At 37.0% G+C, this 21,481-nt stretch overlaps 1 long non-coding RNA gene across 2 annotated transcripts; it reads right to left on the bottom strand.

The window, feature by feature from the left end:
- Nucleotides 1-250: 250 nt before the first annotated feature.
- Nucleotides 251-15,892, bottom strand: LOC108449663. Of its 2 annotated transcripts, XR_001865923.1 has the most exons (5): nt 11,540-15,892; nt 8,777-8,895; nt 8,466-8,618; nt 1,947-2,105; nt 251-1,383 (listed from the first exon to the last, which is right to left on the bottom strand). It is a non-coding gene; the product is annotated as an uncharacterized LOC108449663 (long non-coding RNA). The 2 variants fall into 2 exon arrangements; XR_001865922.1 differs by having other exon boundaries at nt 8,466-8,895.
- Between the last annotated feature and the right edge of the window lie 5,589 nt (nt 15,893-21,481).

Raw genomic sequence — 21,481 nt, forward strand, 5'->3', positions numbered from 1 at the left:
CTGCTGAATAAAAAAACAACAGTGGGCTCCCCCAATAACAAATGAAAAGTAACTTGAGGGGCAGTGCCATATAAGTATGAGCTGAACTTCAGCCCACATGCTGGATGCTAAGTCCTACATAAGTTTTTACGAGTAAAGAACAGCTTGTGCTGTCCCTCTGCATAAGGCGAAAATGTAACTAAATGAAAATATAAAGTATACTGTAAGAATCAAAAAACTTGGAGAACAAAAAAGAGTAAAGAGGCAAAAATAAAGTTTTATATAGTAATGATATTTTATTGCTGTGAATAATTATGCAATGATAATGTATGATTCCAAATGGCACAGGGAGAACTAGATCCATTCCCTATGGTTGCCTAAAATGATTTTCCACTGCAATGTTAATTATGGCAGATCAGGTTGACCCACAAACAGTAAATTAGGTATATATCCTTTCCTTAAAAAGCCAACCAACCAAAAAACCCAACTCACTGTCCAACTATACTTAAGTTAAGCTAGAAAAGTTACATTTTCAATGAAAAATTCAGAGGAATAATTGCTCATATTCTTACTCTCCAGGATCTTCACCTAACTGCTAACAGATTGATACTTTCCCAATTGACTTCAACCAAAATTTCTTTGAGAAATTTCTGTGACTACTAAATGAAGCACAATTAATACAAAATAACAACAGCCTATAAAAATATTTGGAAGAGCTGAGGCTTCTTTGTGCTGCACAATAGGATGCCCTCATATGAAGTATTCCTATGTTTTTCCCTCATCAGAAGTACAATAGAACAGAATTGAAGAGATCCACAAAATGGAAATAGAGAGAAGCATGATGGAACATACATCTATTGAAAACTGGGAAAATGTCATAGTTATTCAGTTTGGAAAAGTTGGATAGCTACAGGATACTTGAAAACCAACAAAACTGCAAACAGCAAAATGAAAAATGATCAGATTTCAATTTGAGAATATTTAGTGCCCTGCTAAGAGAAACAAAAGGAAACATCATAAAAGAAAATTCAAAACCAATTAAATAAGATACTTTATGCACGAGACAGAGCTGCCATATCTTTCTATCTCATATATGGTGAAATACTACTAAAATTTTTAATCTTGGTTTAAAGAAACTTTTAATGCTACCATGGAGGGGTTTCCAGCCACTGGGAGCTGGCAGAAGGGGGTTTTACCCTTTGCGTACCGACACAAAGAAGCCCGGAGGTCAGCGCTGAAACCCCTCTGGAAGGCGGCACTCAGTGCCCAACACACAATGAAAATGGGGCAGAGCTCCTCATCCAAAAGGGGCTGGATCTTCCTGTCGCTGTTAAGCAGGCACGCAGGCGAAGGCAAAGGAGTAAAGAGAGGGGAATCTCCATATGTGTTCCACGCAGGTTTATTCTGGTGAAAAGACAGGGACGAAGAGGCCAATTGGTGGGAGGGTCCAGGGAGCTTATACTGGGTACAGAATAGGTGGGAAAAGGGATCTCAGCCAATGGGATAGAGACAAGCAGGTGGGATTGACAGGAAGGGAAGACAGAGAGGGAACCAATGGGAGCAACACATAGGATGGACTCAGGGAAGGATCCAATGGGGGCATCGAGGAGCAAAGAACTTTCTAGAACTAATACATATTAAAGAAGGAAAATGAATATACATAGCTTCATACATAAAACAAGAAGACAAAATATTAACTAATCAGGGGAAAACATGCAAAAGGCAAAAAAAGGGAATCATGGGTTCTCGCCATGACTGAAAGTTACATGCTAAACTTGGGTTGCTGACCACCAGAGTTAGTTGTCTGAGTTGTCCTCAGGACAAAGAGTAGCTGCAGCAAGCTGCACCACCACACTACCAGACCAGCAGTTGGAAATTCTGATTGAAAATGTGTTTGTACTGGTTTCAGCAAGCAAGTATATTCCTGCCAGGAAAGACAGCAAATACTGTGACTGTTGAAGTCTCACCTGAAAAAAAAATGTTACAGCAGCATCGAGCAGTTGGCCAGCATCAAGCAGTTGTTCAAATTGGAACTACTCATTCCAGTTAATGCAAGTCTGGGCATACCACAAGAGGGATTTATTTTGCGAAACCTCTTTGTCTTTCCTGTGTTGAATATTCTGGCCCTGTGAAACCACATATTGCAAAAAAAATAATTATCTCAAATAACCACTGAAATTACAATAAGTTGCCCATAACTTATTCATTATTTTACAGATTCTTTGTCCAAGCTGGTTTTAATTGCATAAACCCAACCTCCAACAGTCTGACTGCAGATATGGTCTAATATGTCTCATATTAGTATCTAGTGGCCATTTTTCATTCTCACCATTTTTATAATGGCACAAAAACTGGCACATTTATGCCTGATCATGCTTTAAAATGATCCCTGCAGAGATGGAACAGCCCTATGAATACATGGCATAACAAGAGTTGCCTAAGACTGTTCTAAGGTAGAGCTGAGATATGGCAAGCTGAGCTGTGGAAAGCAAAATACATAATCAATACAAGAGCTGACTCATGTCAAAAAAAAAATTGACTTTTTTAACACACTTTTTGAACTTGTGTGTATGTGTGTGTGTGTGTGTGTGTGTAAGACTTTCAATTCATGTTCAGTGAAGACAAGTTTCCAGCTTTATTGTAGGAAAAATCATCTCATCTTCTTCCAGACTCATTCAGATTCAAGGCAGCAGCTGGTCTACTTGCAGTTAGTCTTACTTTGCGTGTAGTGTCACGTTATCTTTTTGTTGGCCTAACCTTAAAATTCACACTTTGTACCTAATAATATCAATGCTTCAACAGTTTTTTTTTTTTTTTCTATCATTTTAAACTGTAGTTGCAGCAAGATTGTGTGAAGGACAGAAATATCACAATTGAATAAGGAAGCTTAATGGACACTTTGTCTTGCTGTTTTACCAGAGCTTGCCTCTTTTCAGCAAGTTCTTCACAAAGTTTCAGTTGGTAGCTTTAGTAAATAATTTGTGAAGTATGGAGTTCTAAAAAGTTAGTCCTTAGTTGCCAGACATAATCTTTCCACCAGTCATGCAACCACTGGCTTTAAAATTGCAGCAGATGGGTTCATATCCTCATATTCTATTCAACCAAATCACAGAATCTCACACTATGCTGAGTTGGAAGGGACCCATAAGGATCATTGAGTCCAACTCCTGGCCCTGCACAGCACCATCCCCAAGAGTCACACCATGTGCCCCAGAGTGTTGTCCAAATGCGTCTTGAGCTCTGTCAGGTTTGGTGCTGTGACCACTTCCCAGGGGAGCCTGTTCCAGTGCCCAACCGTCCTCTGGGTGAAGAACCATATCCAACCTAAACCTCCCCTGACTCAGCTTCAGGATGTTTTCTCAAGTCCTGTCACTGGTCACCAGAGAGGAGAGATCAGTGCCTGCCCAGCAGCTTTCCCTTGTGAGGATGTTGAAGACCACAGTGAGGTCTCCCCTCAGTCTCCTCTTCTCCAGGCTGAACAGACCAAGTGACCTGAGCCACTCCTTGTATGGCTTCACCTCAAGGACCTTCAGCATCTTCATTACTCTCTTTCGAACTCTAATAGCTTAATATCTTTCTTATATTGTGGTGACCAAAACTGCACACAATATTCAAAGTATGAGTATTAACTAGCTGTCCAAGAAGAGGCTTAATGAGTAAAGCAAGATACTTAGTGATTAGTTTGTTAAACTGGGTTTAGATCATGATGAAGTCCTTTAATATACTAGAGCAGAACCATGCCAACTAGTCCTAGGGCCAGCCTGTTACATAGCTCTACTGGCTGGTTCATATGGGGAAGATGTCCCTTTTTCTCACTCTTCTGAATGTCAAGCTCTTATGAGGATTACCGTGTAAGCTAACCAGGAAAATGTTGAGGCAGGCTTTAAGAATAGAGGATGTAGTTTCATTTATTTTCAGATCTGGAATTTAAAATTTGTTTCTAAGTAAAACTATTTTGCGTAAGTCACCAAGAGCTCTGTGTATTATTCATAGAAGAACAAAAAACCAAGCAGAATAAAGAGGAATCTTTGAAAAGGATAAAGATTTTCTCAAAAGGACAAATACCAACATTCTGGGGAAAAAATGTCCCAGAAAGGTTTTCCCTTTTGGCTTGTAAAACCTAAGGACTTGATTTGATTAGGAAGGAGTCTTCTAGGATGATACGGAATGCTTAGCACTGGAACAGAAATTGTGAAAATACTTCATCAAAAAGATTAATAAGCATCCATTAGCTCTTGCATCTTTGTTCAAGTGAAGAACAAACACAGTGAGTAGTTAAATAGAGAAGGACTCAAAAATTACTTTACTTTTGAGGTCCCACAAAATTAGCATTCAGGAAAACATCTTCCATATGTAAAAACCTCCACTTCAATTCTTGAACAAGAGAAAGGCAACTTTTAGTAGATCAACAATAAAAAAAAATAAAATTAGGCCTAAATATTCTATTTTATCCTAAAGGGTCTCATTCAAAGCTAGGTATTGAAAAAAAAAAGCTGATTACATCTTAAAAATTTCAGTGCCATTAAGGGCCACTTTGGCTGCAAGCTGTATCCCTCTTGGCTAAATCAACATTCTGATGCCAGATAGGTATTTTTGCAATATGCTGAGCTTTCACTTTGAAATACATTTCAATTCAAACAAATACAATAATCCCACCTTCACTCAGTCTTCAATTTGAATTGCAGGTAATGTAATACGGATATAGCAGAAAACATACTGTCTACTAGCAGTTTTACAGTGAATGTTTTCTGGATTCTGGAATTTTAATATTTATTTAACTGAGTGCCACATATTACTCCAACTTCAAATACTTCTACTTACACATAGTACATATTCTAATCTTTTCCTGTCTTATTTCTTTGTATAGAAACACATTTTATTTAATACATGAAATATGTATGTAGCTCACACATTAATACATTTCTAAATGCATAAGATTAACACCTAAAAAGATTAACACCTAAAAATTTTTAAAATTAGGAATACTACTAATTATATTTATTTATGCCTGGTTATTTAATGATGGCAACCTAAGGGTTTTTTTACTAAGCGAGAAAGCATCTACAGCATAAGAGAATGGCAGGTTTGTTTGGATCTGGAAAGGAGAATTCCTGGCTCTATTTTTTCTTCTATGTAACATGCCTGTGTATTGGGCTGAATGCAGAAGATGAAGGAACCATTTTTTTTTTAATCTCAGTCAGATGGTTTCTTCTATGTAATAGAACCAAGTATAGCTCTGCACCTTTGAAAGTCAAAAAGTGAAGGCATTGCTTCCTTACCATGTCAGACCCTGACTAATTCCAGAGCTTACTTGCTGCCTTTGCTCAATAACGTTAAACTACTGCTATCCAGAATTTTCATTGTCACAACAGAGGACTAGGAAGTTCCAAGCAAATTTCAAAAAAGAAAAGCCCAGAAGGTGTACGTGACAAATATTTTCTAAGCCAGAATTCTTTATATAAACAGTCTGAATCAAGCAAAGAGCATATTCTAAACCAAAAAATTTTCTTAACATGAAGTGAACATTTCCCCTGTTAGGAATCATCCCAGGAGCCAACAGGAAATGACTATACATGCAAATACAGAAGCACGTATTCTGCCTCTCAATAATACCTCTTCTCAAAAGAGTTTGGGACATTCTGTATTTGTGAAGTGTTTATTCCTCTCCATTGAAAGGGAAAGGTAATCATAACCATAATCATCTTTTACCATAGTACAGCATGTGAAATAGTTAATCAGTGGGAAAAACCTTGGATGGCTGCATTTTTTGTTCTAGATGATGTTACTGGAAAACTTTCCTAGTTTGTGTTCTGAGATATAAACCTTTCAAAGTCTGTGATTTTTGCACATCTTCTCAAAGACAAATGCCACAAAGAGCATTCAGTAGCCTGTACTGTGAATGAAGTGCTATGATACTCTGACAATACCTCAGATAACTTAGAATCAAAGCAGAAATATTAATGACTCTGTGACCAGATAAAAACTGACTGCAACGTGTAGGAAATATTACTGAGTACTTCCTCAAATACTGTGAAAGGCATTTCATTATTTATTAGGTTAAACAAGGAAGTCAATAAGACATTTCTGTCAATAACCTAAACTATTAGCTGATGACTGGATGATTGTGTATTGGATGGAATGGAGAGAAATGGTAGGTTACTGCAGCTAAGCACCGATTTCAACATCTCCTTCAGTCAGATTTCTTATGACACAGTACATCCTAGGCCTGGGTAGCCTTGCAACACTTAAGATGAGGAGTGAAGAGTAGAACTGAAATAATTCTTAATTTTCAAATAAAACCCCCTTTTTAGAAGTGCTACTTCTATAGCACCATTCTTTAATTTGCTGCCCATGGCCCCTAGATAAGTGCTCAGCTTGTATTGACATGTTTTCAAACAATATTTCCCAATTACTAAGCTGTGTATGAAAGATGATTCTTCATGTAAAAAAACTTTGAAGATTTTCCTTTCTTCTCATCAAAAATCAATGTACAGGAAATTGCTCAAATTTGTCAGAATAACCACTTCTGTTGCAGCTTAATCATTAGACCTATCCTGCAAGAGAGCCTGCTCTACTACCTTTTCCAAGGAAACAGCTATCATGTCTTCTAACCTGTTAGAATTATTTCCTTCATATCAGTGGCTCTTTTTCACTCTTTTTTGCCTAAATCACTGCTGGAACCATGCTTGTTTAAACCAAATGTGGTGTACTAAGAAACTAATTTCTACAGACAGTAAAGATCACACACTCAATATACCAAACACAAGAAGGAAATGGCTGAGAAAAATATGCTTGTACTGAACAAGTGAGAATTTAGGATCGTGAGCTGTGAGATATGTCTTCCACTTGCCATTACCCTAAAGCTACAAGGAAAGAGGGAAAAAATATTAGTTACAGGCTGCTACACTTTCAACATGATGAAGAAAATGTTCCATATATCACCTAATCCTCTTCTCTCCAAAATACTGTTTTTCCTTATGGATATATATGTCTCAAGTATGAGGTTGTTTTTTTTTTTCCTTTCTTGGTTTTCTTATTTCTTTCTTCAACCAGAATCATCCTAAATTACTGGCAAGCTACCTAAGTCAAAGAGCAAAAATTAGAAAAGAAAACAAACAAAATAAACAATGGCACTTTCTTCCTTCAAAGTAAAGAAGCTACCTGGGCCATAAAATATCAAATCAAGGCAGGAAAGTGTCCTAAGCAGCCACAGCCCTTCTGTTGCTGCTGGCCGAGCTACACAGATCTACCTGTAAATTTTGTAAGTCTAATGAATCACCAGTGATTAATATTATTGAGGTGGAATGTACTTCATTGAAATATTCAGTGTCTCATATCAGTGTCACACACCAGAGCATTAATGGGATCAAGATGCAACAATAATAGTTTCCATGACAATGTAGCACATGCGTTCAGCAGCACCTCCCTGGGTAAACAGTAATCCTTCAGAAAAACAAGAAGGTCATTACAGCAACTTGTCAAATCAATGCAGAGAGTGTCTGAGCCGATTAAGGCATCTTCTCTCAGCTCTGACACGGTGTCAATAGTACTGGGCCACTAGTGCGCAGTCAGATGACTGAAGTGAAATGCCCATCAGTCAGGGAGCTGAGGTCGACTAATGATTCCCTATGCTGCCTATTAGAACTACATGACAACTCAATCCTGTTTGCTTTAAAAAAAAAAGAAAAAAAAAAAGAAAAAAAAAGAAGTGACCTTGTTGCTTTGTTTGAAGCTGAATTAAATTGACAACAGCAGCTAATCTTTACCTAGGGCGATTAACAGAATTAAAGTACAACAACAAAGGCACACAAGGTTTTATGTTTTATATTCTTAGCTTGATAAAGCTTGCAGTCTACTAGGGTCTTTACAATCAAGTACATTGTAAATATGTATTCCAAGCCAAGCTATATTTGAATGGATTTGAATTAATCTATTTGTAAGAGGACACTATCCTGAGTGAGTAAGTGTGCAGAGACAAGGCATGGTCTAAATACATTAATAATCAGCCAATGGTTTCAAAAAAAAAAAAAAGAAAAACACAACTGAAAGAAATTTTTGAAGGAAATGTTTAAGGGAAAAAAACCTACACATGTGGGTGCTATTCCAGGTAAGGAAAGGATAATAAGCATCCATTAGCTCTTGCATCTTTGTTAAAGTGAAGAACAAACACAGTGAGTAGTTAAATGGAGAAGGACTCAAAAATTACTTTACTTTTGAGGTCCCACAAAATTAGCATTCAGGAAAACATCTTCCAAATGTAAAAACCTCCACTTCAATTCTTGAACAAGACCAAGCCAAGAAGAACATTACTTTAAAAATGCTTTAGAGCTGTAGCTTTTAGTGTGAATTCCCTGTGTCACAGTATCTTCCCCAAAATGCAGGACTACAGTATGTACCATATTGTTTTATAGCCATCATGAAAATATTTAACAAATATTCGGTATAAAGCAAACATGTACAAGCATGTAGGTATACATGTTTTTCACCTGAGGCCATTCTGAAATGATAAGCTTGATGAAAGTCCTCATGTCCACATCATGTTTCTGAGCAGTTTATCAGTTTACATTACTGACCTACTCAATCAAGAGGAAAACAGAAATGATGAGGAGGAAAGAAGAATCCTGGGCAGATTGTTTTATCTACGGTAAAGAGAAAATCAGAGTTGTTAGTAAAATTGAGAAATTATCTTTCTTTATTTCTCTCATTCACATATTTCCTTAAAGATGTACTTTTACCCACAACATTGGCAACAAAGTTGATTTGACTTCAACCCATGAGATTCCTGAGAAATACGCACCACACCATTGAGCTTCGAATTGCACCAAGGAAAAGGACAACGAGATGTGCACCTGCCCAAATTCTTTTCACCGAGGCCCCAAAACCCAGCAGAGCCACAGTTCATTGATGTTGCTGGACCTTGAAACAAAAAATCATTTCAAGAGCATACATCAGATGATGTGAATAGGGTTCAAATCTACAGAAAATCTATAGTAAAAAATGATACAAAGCCTGTAGAAAACCTGCTGCAGAGCAACAAGCATGATGAGGACAGAGGGGATTTATGTTTACCAAGATATAAGTCATTGGAAGGACTAAATAGCTCAAGGGACTGGTACTGAGTTTGAAAGCTTTTCACCTCTTAGTATCAAACTCAAATCTAGCCCCAAGCTGTAGCTATTGAAGGTCATTATCATCCAGTGGCTGTTCAATACTGTGAAAACAGCCCAATTCTCACTGGACAGGGAGTCACATTTCAAAGACAGCAGCATTTCTGAGGTTCATTAGAACCCATAATTTTGGTTTCAGCATAAAGTACTTTATCAGCTGCTGAGCATCATGCCTTCCAGAGGCTGACAGATCAGACAGGAAAAGTTTGCCGTGCTGCCACAGTGATGGCCGTGCTGCATGCAACAGAGACTTTCATCACTATGTCTCAAATCTAGCAGGCTTTGAACTGTAACTGCACAAGTTAGAAAATATAGAATACATTTAAATATTTCAGTTCTTGATTCTGGTTTTATTCAAAAGGCAGTGACAATTTTAAAACAGTGGCTCACTCACACAATATCAAATAGCAAAAGACAAGCTTTTAAGATTGAATTCCTACCAACATTTGCAATGAAAGCAAGCCTTAGACAGGAAATACACAAGTTTAGACTTCCTCTTGAAGTTTTTGTTCTGGGCTCTAAACAATTTATTACTGTTGTATCATATGTAGTCATATGTGCAATGCTTACTTTAGTTTTTTCAATATTAGTTTTTATATTGTGTATTTCTCCACACCAGTTGACACTTGCACTCTTACCTTAGTTAGTTTATGTTGCACAAAAGATTCACATCAGAGTTCAGTTTTACATAATTGGGTAAAGCACACACATGTCAGTAAGTCTCTGCAGTTTGCTTTCAGGCAAAGTAAAAATCTGCTACTTGAGAAGAAATTTAGCTTTGTAGCATGGAATTTCCAGTGTTATAGATAACCACATATTATTATTTTGATGCTTTGTATAGAAGATTCTCCGGATAGAATCATAGGCGTTTACAATACCCTGCCCATGGTGTCCCAGCATGCTCTGCTGGAGTTTGACAAAATACAGCTAACGCTATTCCCTTTGTCCCTGATGACAGCCTGGGTAATAGGTACTAGATCTATACAACCCAATAGCAAGAATTAAAAAGTATTAAGGTCTTCCACAGGGGAATGATTTAATTGTCGGTTGTTAATCAAGCTGACCATGTTTCACTAATCTTGAATTACTTCTAATCTGACAGTACATGCACACATGAGAAAGAACATTGGAGAAAGAAAGGATTTTATATCTTAATTCTGAAACGTGACTAAGAGCTCTCTCATTATATATGATGATTGAAACTCCATTTCAAGTTAGCCAAAAAATAATGAGGTAAAATGATCTATTTCTACATGCAAATTAAAGCTGACGTGATGGCAGACCATTCTGAAAGAGAAAATTCTAACAACTGAAAAAAGAAAGCTGATTTTCTTAAAATTACGTGGTATTTTCCCATTAAGCATTAGCGCCTAGAAGAGAGAAGCTTTTATTTGTGATACTATACAGATCTTGAAATACAATTAGGAAGAGGCATTTCTTTCAGGTTTCTAACAAGCATAGATAACATCAAAATTGAGTCATTTCCTGATTGTTAGGCAGGTAGTTCATAATCATCAGTGATGACAATAAATGTCTCTATCGTGAGACAATATTTAATTTTAATTTTAATTTAAATGCTGCCATCACCAACTAGAAGAATTCGTGAGAAAAGATATATAGATTTTCTGACATTTGTGTATAGATAAAGGTTGCAATTACTGCTAAACTATCCCCTCATAGATCAAACAGAAAATAAAAACAATGGAAGTTCTAAAGAAGGTGTGTTGGAGAAGAGTTTTGTGAGGAGTGTATCTTGGCATGATGTTTTACATATGCCTATTTAAAGTTCTTGCTAAAGCATTGCTGCTATTTAAAATACTTAAATTAATTTTAAAAATCTGTAGTACATAATTCCTTCAAAGCCACAACTGATACTTTAAGGGTGATAGCTTATCTTGGAAAAATAAAGGTCCTGGAGACTAAAGCCTCAGGCCTTTGTTGGGTAAATCTAGAATTATTTGTTCAGTGTAAAGAATGTGTACTTTATTTTGAAGGTAGAATTTGAGGATATTTGCATATGCCTTCTTTAAAATCTTGAATTTACTTTGGAGGTTTAAATACTCTTAGCAAAAATCATAGGATCACAGAATCACAGAATGGGCTGGGTTGGAAGGGACCGCAGTGGGTGAATCTGGTCCCACCTCCCTGCTCAGGCAGGGCCATCCCAGAGCACACAGCACAGGATTGTGTCCAGACAGTTCTTGAATATTTCCAGTGAGGGGGTCTCCACACCCTCTCTGGGAAATCTGTTCCCATGAGTGGTCACTGCACAGTAAAGAAATTCTTCCTATGCTCAGGTGGAATTTCCTGTGCATCAGTTTCTGCCCATTGCATCTTGTCCTGTTGCCCAGCACCACCAAGCAGAGGTGCTGGGTCCATTTTCTGACACCTACCTTCAGATACTTAGAGGCACTGATATGGTCCCCTCTCAGTTGTCTCTTCTTGAGGCTGAACAGTCCCAGCTACCTCCGTCCGTCCTTGTAAGAGAGACACTTCAGTCCTAATCATCGTTGTCACCCTCTGCTGGACCTGCTTCAGGAGCTCCATGTCTCTCGTGTCCTGAGTAGTCCAGAACTGGACACAACATTCCAGATGCACCTCACTGGGGCAGAGTAGAGGGGCAGGATCAACTCACTTGACCCGTTGGCAATGTTCTTCCTCATATCCCCAGGATACTCTTGGCCCTCTTGGCCACAAGGACACACTGCTGGATCATGGACAGCTTGTTGCCCACTAGGACCCCCAGGTTCTTCTCCACAGAGCTGCTTCCCAGCACACCAGCCCCCAAGGTGTCCTGGTCCTTGGGGTTGTTCCTCCCCAGGTGCAGGATCCTGCACTCACCTTTGTTGATTTTCAAATGGTTCTTCTCCTCCCATCCCTCCAACTTGTCAAGGTCCTTCTGAGGGACTGCACAGACCTCTAGGGTGTTGACCACTCTGCCCAGCTTTTTGTTTACAGCAAACTTGCTGAGGAGGCCTCTGTCCCTTCATCTAAGTCATTGCTGAGTACATTTAACCGTACTGGACCCAGTATTGAACCTTGGGGAACACCACCAGTGACAGGCCTCCAGTTAGACCCTGTAAAACTGATTACAACTTTCTGAGATTTGCTGTTCAGTTCTCAATCATTTTGAGTATATTATTGCTTCAGAAACCCCAACTCTAGGCTTATATTTCGAACATGTCAGTCTGTACCTTGAAGTCAAAGAACAAGGTCTCTAAACATTCATTTTCTTTTCTTCATGTATAAATATCTATGTGTGTGTAAGCATTTAATAACCTCTTTTAGCTGGATTCTCTCTAAAAAAGCAAATAGGTTTTATCAACAAGTAGCTTTTTTTATTTTCTTAAAGTAACTTACACATTTTTTTAGAATATCCTTTCAGGAAGCTTGCAAAAAAGAGCAAACTAACAAGACAAAGAAGTAGCCTAAGGCTCTCTTCAACTTGATATTTAAACTAACTGACATACTAACCACATCGTGTCTAATGAAAGGGAGTTAGATGCTACATGTAGCCACTTCCAAAAAAACACTCAAAAATTGATCTGTAAGAATAATAAGGATTAAACCCTTACTGCCTTTGTCCTGGCAGAGTACACCTAAAGTTCAAATGAAAAGATTTGTTTCTTCAGTAAAAGAGGGTGGGAAATCATACCTGATCTATTGTGGTATTTCTTACTATGACACAACTTAGCCTATCAGCATCCTGGTTTTAGACACTAATCAACGAGACAAAAATTAAAAAAAAAAAAAAAAACAAAACACATAAAAGTATCTTATGCTGATGAAGGTGTATCTTCATCCTTCACAGCTTCCAGCTTTGCTTAGAAGAGAGTATCAGCTGCTGAAATGGATTGGAAAACTAAGTACTATCTCATGGATTAATTTGGACTCAGTTTTCATGACCACCACTGCTGCTTACTGACATGCAATAAGAAGGACAGATCATCTCAATAATTGTTATTATTAAAATGCTTTGAGCTATGTGGTCTGACACCCAAAATGGGAGTCATCAGCTGTAGAACCATAATGTTGAAATTTCACACAATGCCAGATTACTTCCTAAAAATATGGCTAATGCTCCTGATGAATTTTGACACTGTCAAGCACTTGGTAGGAACAGGTGGTGGGGGGTGTACGAGAGCCATTATTTTAATAATTCTGCTTCATAGAAAAATGGTAGTTCCAATGAATTTTATAAAACCAGAAGTCCTAGAAAGGAAGAGGAAATTTACCCACAAATCTGTTTTTATGAGTTCTTCTGAGCACAAATTCAAATACAAGGTTAATGTCTTCTGTGGAAACAGAATATAAGTTACATTATATGTCAACAGTGAGTGAAAAAATTCCTGAAAGTGAAGATTAACCTATGGGTTTATGAAAAGGGATGATAAAAGGAACACTTCACACTCATAAATGGTCTTCACACCGCTACAGGCACAGAAGAATTAAGATCTTTTTAAATAGAGACTCAAATGTCTGTAAATCTTCAAGAGTTCTGCTTGTGTTTTACAGATTTTTACAGACAGAAGTGTATTGTATTTGTTATGTGTGCATACTAGGGGCATACATCTTATGTTAAAAAAACTAAAAATTAAGTCATTAAGGTCATAAGAACTTTCTGAATATGTCAGCTTAAGATGCTGTTGTACAAATTTTACTCCCCATAATAAATCCTCCCATGCTCCCATAGGATGTGATGTAATGGACAATAGTGTTCATGCCCATGAAATCATGTAGTCCAATGGGAATCATAACAGAGAACTTGTTAAGCATCGGCAGGGTTTTGAATGACTGTAATTAAGTAACCTGCTTCTCCTCTTGTGTTCCACCGTGACAGCTGAGGTCAGCTGCAGCACTTGAGTCCCTAAACATAAATGTCAGGGCATGTTGACAGGAAATTCTTAGCAAAAGCCCTTCACCTCTGGAATTTACTTCTCTTATTATAGCTTTGACAGAGCCCAGGTCAGTTGACAATCAAGATGTAGAGCAAAACCTTTTTCATAATACTTCCCAAAAGAGACATAAAGATGCCTTTTAGTAGGCTATTGTGACTAATTAGTTACTTAATCACACTAAATTTAATAAGAAACCATATTCTGAATTCCCTAAATTTTTAGACATGACATACATGGCTAGAAACACAGCTTTTTCTTTTTTTAATCCATCAAAAATCTCTGAGAGAAGCTGTATATTAAGAAGTTGAATGGAAGGATGACTGAAAGCACAACAGACACACAATGTTTACATCTGTAATGAGAAAGGCAAAGAAAATGTACAGTAATGAGGGGTAATTTAGAGAATAATCAAAGTAATATTGTAATGACTACAACCAGCATATCATGCCTGAAGGGAAATATCCTGAAGGGATATCATGCCTAAAGGGATATGGTCTATACCACAAAAGCTTGGAGCCATTGAAACCCCTAGAGAAAGATGATAATGGCCGTACATAAAGTATAATTTATTTACTATTTGAGGAAGGCTTCCATCAAGTCCCTAATGACAGGCTCACTAGTTACATTAAAAGCTGTGCTGATTCTGATAAAGGCATGAAGTCAATAAAGTAGGCAAAAGGAATCTGCAATACAAGGAGAAAATGGATGTTGCTTACTAGGCAGGAATAGAAATAGAAACCTGGATAGCAACACAGACTTTTAAAAAAAATACGTATTAAAAGAGCTCTCAATAAATGATCTCATGACAGCAGACAGATTGTAGTGACTAATAATAAGGAAGCATGATCTAATGTGGATCTAACAGCTCTATTATCTGGGAAATATTGAGAGACCATTACAGAAATCCATTTGTATATCTTTTTTAGTATTTCATTCTCACTCATTCTTTTCTTATGTGTTTAACTATTTGTGGGAAATTGAAGCTGTAGAAGTCTTCTAGCTATTTTTTGCAGTGCCTCTGGATAAATGAGACATCCGTAGATATATACATGTGTAAGGATAAAAGAAGGAGAAATTTTAAAATTACTGAAAAGGACAATATACCACAAGGAATAAATACGAATAACAGGAAAGTGAAAATTAGTGTGTGAAATTTATTTTTATAAGAAATTAGTCTTCTGACTTTCAGTAATATAAATCAGGAGATAATACTCTGGTGTAAAACTAGTGAATAAAAAGGAAATCCCCACCACCAAATTCACATCTGGAAAAGGTTGCTACAATACCAAAAGAGAAAATTTGCCACCTGCTTTATGGAAATTTGTAGAATTCATATTAATTTGTGCTTATTTCTTGTCACATTACTGCAACACTTCAGACATGAAAAATGGCACCAATGCTGTCCTGCAATCAGTTCTGCATGGTGCCCAAAATCGCTCTGAATAAGCACTGACATTTTAAACTCAAGCCCTGCTCTCACAGTGATCCTATGTCATTACATATCTCTGATATTTGTTTAAAAGCCTGTTTAACATCTCATGAGATGTTTACAGAGGCCATTAAAAGTAATGAAATTTTTTTTAAATGGACGAAGCATCAAATATGTTGTAAGTATTGTTTTTTCAATATACCATGATTTTATAAATGTAACTAGTTGCAAACTACCACCATTGCAGCTACAGCCAATTCATCCGAACTTGTGGAATATTTAAGAACCAAAATCTGATAGCTGGATTGCTCTGCAGATCACACCCACACAGGGGATCTACTTGAGATAAAAAATGCTTTTTTACGCTCATGGGTTGTATCAAAATTTCTATGGCTTGTGGAATTGAATAGTTCAACAAATTAATTAATTAGAAGAGAACCATCAAGTTTTTTTTATCTATGGTTTTGTTTTAGTTTTTCATAACTCAATACTTTTCATAACAATCAGCATGGAAAACTTCTTTACCTGCCCACTCTACAGGATATTTCCTGCAGAGCTCTGGAACTGAAACCTTACACCTTCTGCCTTATGTGATCATTAAACTTCAGGGCTGAAGCATCATTTTCACTAAGTCCATGAACAGACCTCTGATTCTTTTATACAAAATGGGTGGTGCATCCTTCAGGCCAGAAATTCCTGTGCAGGACTAAGTATTAGAAGATCCTGATAGGGAACCAGTAAGCTCTGTGGAAACAGAAATAGGGGGTTTGAATTCCCATTTGGAATGCATATAATTTTAAGGGCATGTGCTTACTTTACAACCTAGAAAGGATTTAAGACTCTACATTTCTTGTAGAGATACAGGTATCTTTATGAAGATTTGCACACTCCTAATGGAGATGCATATCTCCATGTAAGTCAGGCACTCCTCTCAGAATTTCCTATACACTTCTGTTCCCACTCTGGGGTATCTGCTATAGGTGCCATAATAAAATTCTTAACAATTCTCATGCATTGAATAGAGAATTTAGTGGTCTCACTTAAGGCTCTCAGTACTGGTCTAAGAAGGAGGCATCTAAGGATTAATAAATAACTACAACACACAGCCTATACCCTTCTATGATTTTAGTCTAGTCCCTCAAAAGTATAAGCAGGACCTGAAAACCTAAGGTGTTCAAATATTGACCTTTTTTTCCTTGAGCAATCAGTAAACTTGAGGTAGAAAAATGTCAAAGGACGGGCTAAAGAGCAGAAAATTGTGTGTGTGTAGTATGAGCTGTAGCAACCAGTCTCTGTGAGGAAAGTCACATTTTTCCAGTAAGTTTTTAGTCACAAAAGAAAATAGAAGCTTCAATTTAGAATTACAAGCAACTTTGAAAGGAAAACCAACAGCATATGACATAGAAGATTTTGTTCACACTTAAATAGACAAGCTGGAAAGATCCACTCTGATTCTAAAATTCAGAAAATGGAGAGCATGAAGGAGATTGGGGTTTCAGAGGAAAGAAATGTAAATGAAATATTGACTTCTCATAGTAGTAGAAAAAGACATTACACAGATAGTCTAGTTTTCACATATCTAGGACTTCTTCACTCGTGAATGCACTCTTTGGGAGTAGTAAGACAGCAGGAAACAAGGGAGGTATTTATTTGAAGCTGTAAAAATTGGGAATAAGAAATACTGTAATCTTGAACATCCATCAGAGCATAATTGCTGTTTTCCATTTAGTGGCAAAGTATGACTTTCCAAGGACTGCTGGAAGTATCAACATTTCACAAGGACACCTCTGATGATGAGCGATGGTCCTGATGTCCTAGTAAGAAGCTTTAATATCTTTTTTTCTCGCCTTGCCTTCATCCCTTGCTATGCCATGCTGCCAGTTATAAAAGCTCAGTGCAATCCCCAGAGTTTATAGAGAAAGTGCATTAGGTGTAAGGAGGGTAAGGCAGACATTTAAGGCAGACACATGCTTTGGCAGTTTGTGTGAACTGATGAAAAGCAGCAGCTAACTCCTTTAATGGAGCAAGAGAAATGTACTCCCCTTTTGAATCACTAGCCAGACAGTACCAGAGCAAGTAATCTGAGATAGAAGTTCACAGCGTTTTTATGTAAAAGTACACATTCACAAACCTATCAGTAACATAGACTTCCACTAGAAAAAAAAAATTCTCATTTTTTTTCTGGGTTTGCATTAATTCTATACCTATCTCTACAAAGTCAATTACAGTTTAAAAACCTGTGTTAATAAAAAGAAAATTGAATCTTCTTTTTAAAGCTATATGATGAAACTGTACACAAAGTGAGAGGCAGTGAATTTAAGCATTTGGGATTCGGACTTTGACACACTTCTGGAACTGAAATCTCATCAGGAAAGGAGAACACAATTAAAACAGCTTTCTCTTGCATTGGTTCATTCACATTAGGTACGAAAAGTTGCACACAGCAGAAGAGTCTCAGCCTAGATTAGCAATATCATTTTTTCACAATGTGCAAGGAGAGTAAAGAGCAATTAAAACATGGTGTAAGCAAGCACAATCACTTAGCTCTGAAAAAAAACAAAAAAACCACCTAGTTTTAGATAGTAAAATAAAACTTCAAGTGATTAAATATTCACTTGAAATTTTTTCATTCTTCTAATAACACAGCTTCCTCTTACACCACTACTATGAGTTCCTCTTCTACTCTCTTGAACATAAGCATGCTGTATCTAAAATCTAATAAGATCTACAATGGAGTTTTTGCTAGATTCATTACAGTTTGCTGTCAAATGGTCAAATCCACATAATTATTTTCTACCAATATTTTTGTGTGCATTCCCTCTGACTGTATGAAAGAGCTAGTGAACGTATTATATATTTAAAGGTCCTCAGCAAGTCATTAAATAACTATTATAAATAAAACTCCTTTGAAGCAAAGTGAAATACAATAAAATCAAGACTTTTAAAAAAAAATCCTTCTGATTAAGAGGAGTTTGAGCCAACAGAAATAAGCCCATTCTGATAATATTAATGAACTAGTACTGACAATGTTGTTGTTTAGTTGAAAAATAAGATCTTCACTGAAATATGAAAAGTCTGACAACCCATAATTTAATTTAAAAAAAAAATTATTCCTTCACCATCCCCATTTGCATCAAGCAAATTTCTTGAATGCAATCCTCAGTTGTGCCATGAAGATACGTCTCTCTCTTTTTTTTAAGCCCTTCAGAATTCTTAGTCACAATGTTTCAGAGTTTGCTTTGCAAAGATGCTGTGCACGTAAATGCAGGATTTTTTCAATTCTTTCATTTGAGAAATAACAGTGCTATGAGACATTAATTATGGACCATGGAAACAAACAGTAGTGCTTGCCCTAAAGTCCTTACCTAACTTTACAGCAAATCTCAAAAATGTGGATAGTTTCCACATGTATTTTTCTTCACCATTGGCTGCAAGTATGGAGACTCATTGGCTAAATAAATACCAAGGAAAGACAAGAATCCTTAGTGTGTAAACTGTTGTTTGTTAATGGGCTTGAATAGTTCACAAAGCCTACAGAATTGTCTGCCTCTGACCTTAAGACACTCTTAAATCAATTTAGTCTGACAATATTCGGCTCTTCCTGAGCAGTGACCCAGAGGCTGATTCTAGCTCTCTGGAGATTAGCCAGACCAGTTTGTATCCAACAGTAGCTCTAGTGCTTTTCTTCTGCTCGGAATCTCAGCAGAAAGTGTTCCAGCACATTTAACACATGCACTGTGTGTGTGCATGCACTTCCACAAGTGCACAGACACCTCTAGTGTTTTTAATGTTTTAAGAGATCAGTATTATACCAACAATATGTTATCAGTTATTCATTAATAACTTTAATAGATGAGAATATCTATTTGGTATTGTACCCCAAGACAGGTGTATGCTTGAAAACAGAAAACAAGTCCCCTACCTTTTAAGGGCCCTGGTTCCTTTCCTGCATGCCTCTTTTCACATGTTGTCCTTGCACACTAATGCACTGTACCCCAGAGTTTTACTATGCAAGCACCCAGCACGGTGAGAACTCTGTAACACAGAGTAGCACTACAGTGTGAATCATTCTGTCACTCCTTATGTGTTATGACAAAGTTGTAGTTCTCTCCATCATACAACAGACCTAAACCTCTGTGATGTTAATCTGACACAGCATTAAATTAGCAAGGGAGTACAGCAAAGAAATTTTAGGAATGCTTCTAATATTTTTGTGTTGATTAAGGGAGTACAGCAAAGAAAGATTTTAGGAATGCTTCTAATATTTTTGTGTTGATGAATGCCCCAGGTTCCATGGTAAGAACTGCCTCTGCTTCTTTGCAAAGAAGCAAAGCTGACGATTGCAAATGATCAGCTGTTGATTTGTCTAGGTAATTGCTAAATGTCTTCTAGTAAATTCTCCAAAATCTGATGTCATCTGTCTCAACACCACACTAGCTTCTTAATAAGCATGCTTTTTTAATGACAAAACAACCTCCAAAGCCACAAGACTGATTAATGAGAGGTTTTATTTACTGACCAGCTGACTGCATTCCACATTGCTACAGTTTTGCCATGGCTCATACTGATGAGCCAGCTAACAAGTGATTGCAATTCCTGGAACTAGAGAACAAACACAGTTTTGAGAAGTGTTGCACAGCCTCACTCCATTTAAATTAGCTAAAATAAGAATGTAAAACAAAGTGCAGACACATATAGAGAGTCTAAGGACACTCTTGAGTGATGGAAGCAGTGAAGTTCGCTGTGAAGACATAGTTACCATTTGATTTATCCAAGTTATAGAGATTCGTATGCAGATGTAAAAGCTGCAGCATCTGTGAAAGCACTTCAGTGCCATACTTAAAAGCACTGTGATGTACCATGTGGTACGGAAGTAGGCAATTGGTATTTACTGCAGAGAGTGGATCAAAACCAAGAAGGCTGGAGACATAAATGAGTACTGTTTATGAGAGGTCTATGATCATATTCACCTCAGGAACCAAATGGTTGGTGTCAGCCTGCACCATTCATCTTCAGGTGGCATAATAAGTGATAATGATGAATCTAATCCACACAGCCAACAGCTTTACTAGCAAGGTAAATCATATTTACCATTATCCATTTTTGAAGTATGTGCCCTAAATATTAATTTACAACCTTCCATAGCTCTTATCTTATAGGCCAATATTTTTCATTAACTAATTTTTAGCCTTTATATTTTCATATTATTCTTCTGGATACTTTTAAACAATGTGGAGCCCACTGAAGCTTTTTAGATGTTGTCAAGCTTTTCCTGTGCAATGAATTCATATATGCAGTTAACTAGACTTGGGCCTCAGACAACAAAATATTGCCCAAACAGCAACTTAACTATCTGAAATAAAAGATGAAGCCATGTTCTAAAAGGGGCAAACAAGACAAAACAAGAGGACTTAATTACAGATATCTTTACATCATATCTGAACCTACTTTTTTAGACGTCCACTACCAGTTCTCACAAAATACTGCACAGAACATAAACATCTTCCGATTACACTCATACAACCTCCAACAAATCCATGATCTAGAGGTGACATCTTTAGACATAGAATTCATAGAATTTTGAGAACTTTTATTTCTTGCTATCAGGTAGTTTTTAAAAACCATATTTGCCTGTGGCAAAGAAGTTTAACAGCTTACATTTGCTTTGTGGATAGAAACAATTTTTGTTTACCTATTACTTTCACTTGATGAAATTTTAGTTTAAGATTGGTACAGAGAGTGAATAGTTACTTATCTTTCTATGTCTGGAACAACTTGACAAGCTTTTTTTACATTCTTGTCTCTGCACATCTTTTAATTTCTCTCATTACAGATTGAAAATTCCCACTTGGTTAATTTTTAGCTCACATGGAAATGGTTCCATCCCTTACATCCTCCATGTTGACCATGTTTGGATTTTTTTCTGCAGTTTCCCTAATTTCTACTTCCTCCTTTTTTAAAATGAAAAAATTGGCACTGCACCCAGTGCTAAAAACGCAGCAGCATTG

Source organism: Corvus brachyrhynchos, unplaced genomic scaffold, assembly GCF_000691975.1.
Source record: "Corvus brachyrhynchos isolate BGI_N302 unplaced genomic scaffold, ASM69197v1 scaffold279, whole genome shotgun sequence".
Lineage (NCBI taxonomy): Eukaryota > Metazoa > Chordata > Aves > Passeriformes > Corvidae > Corvus > Corvus brachyrhynchos.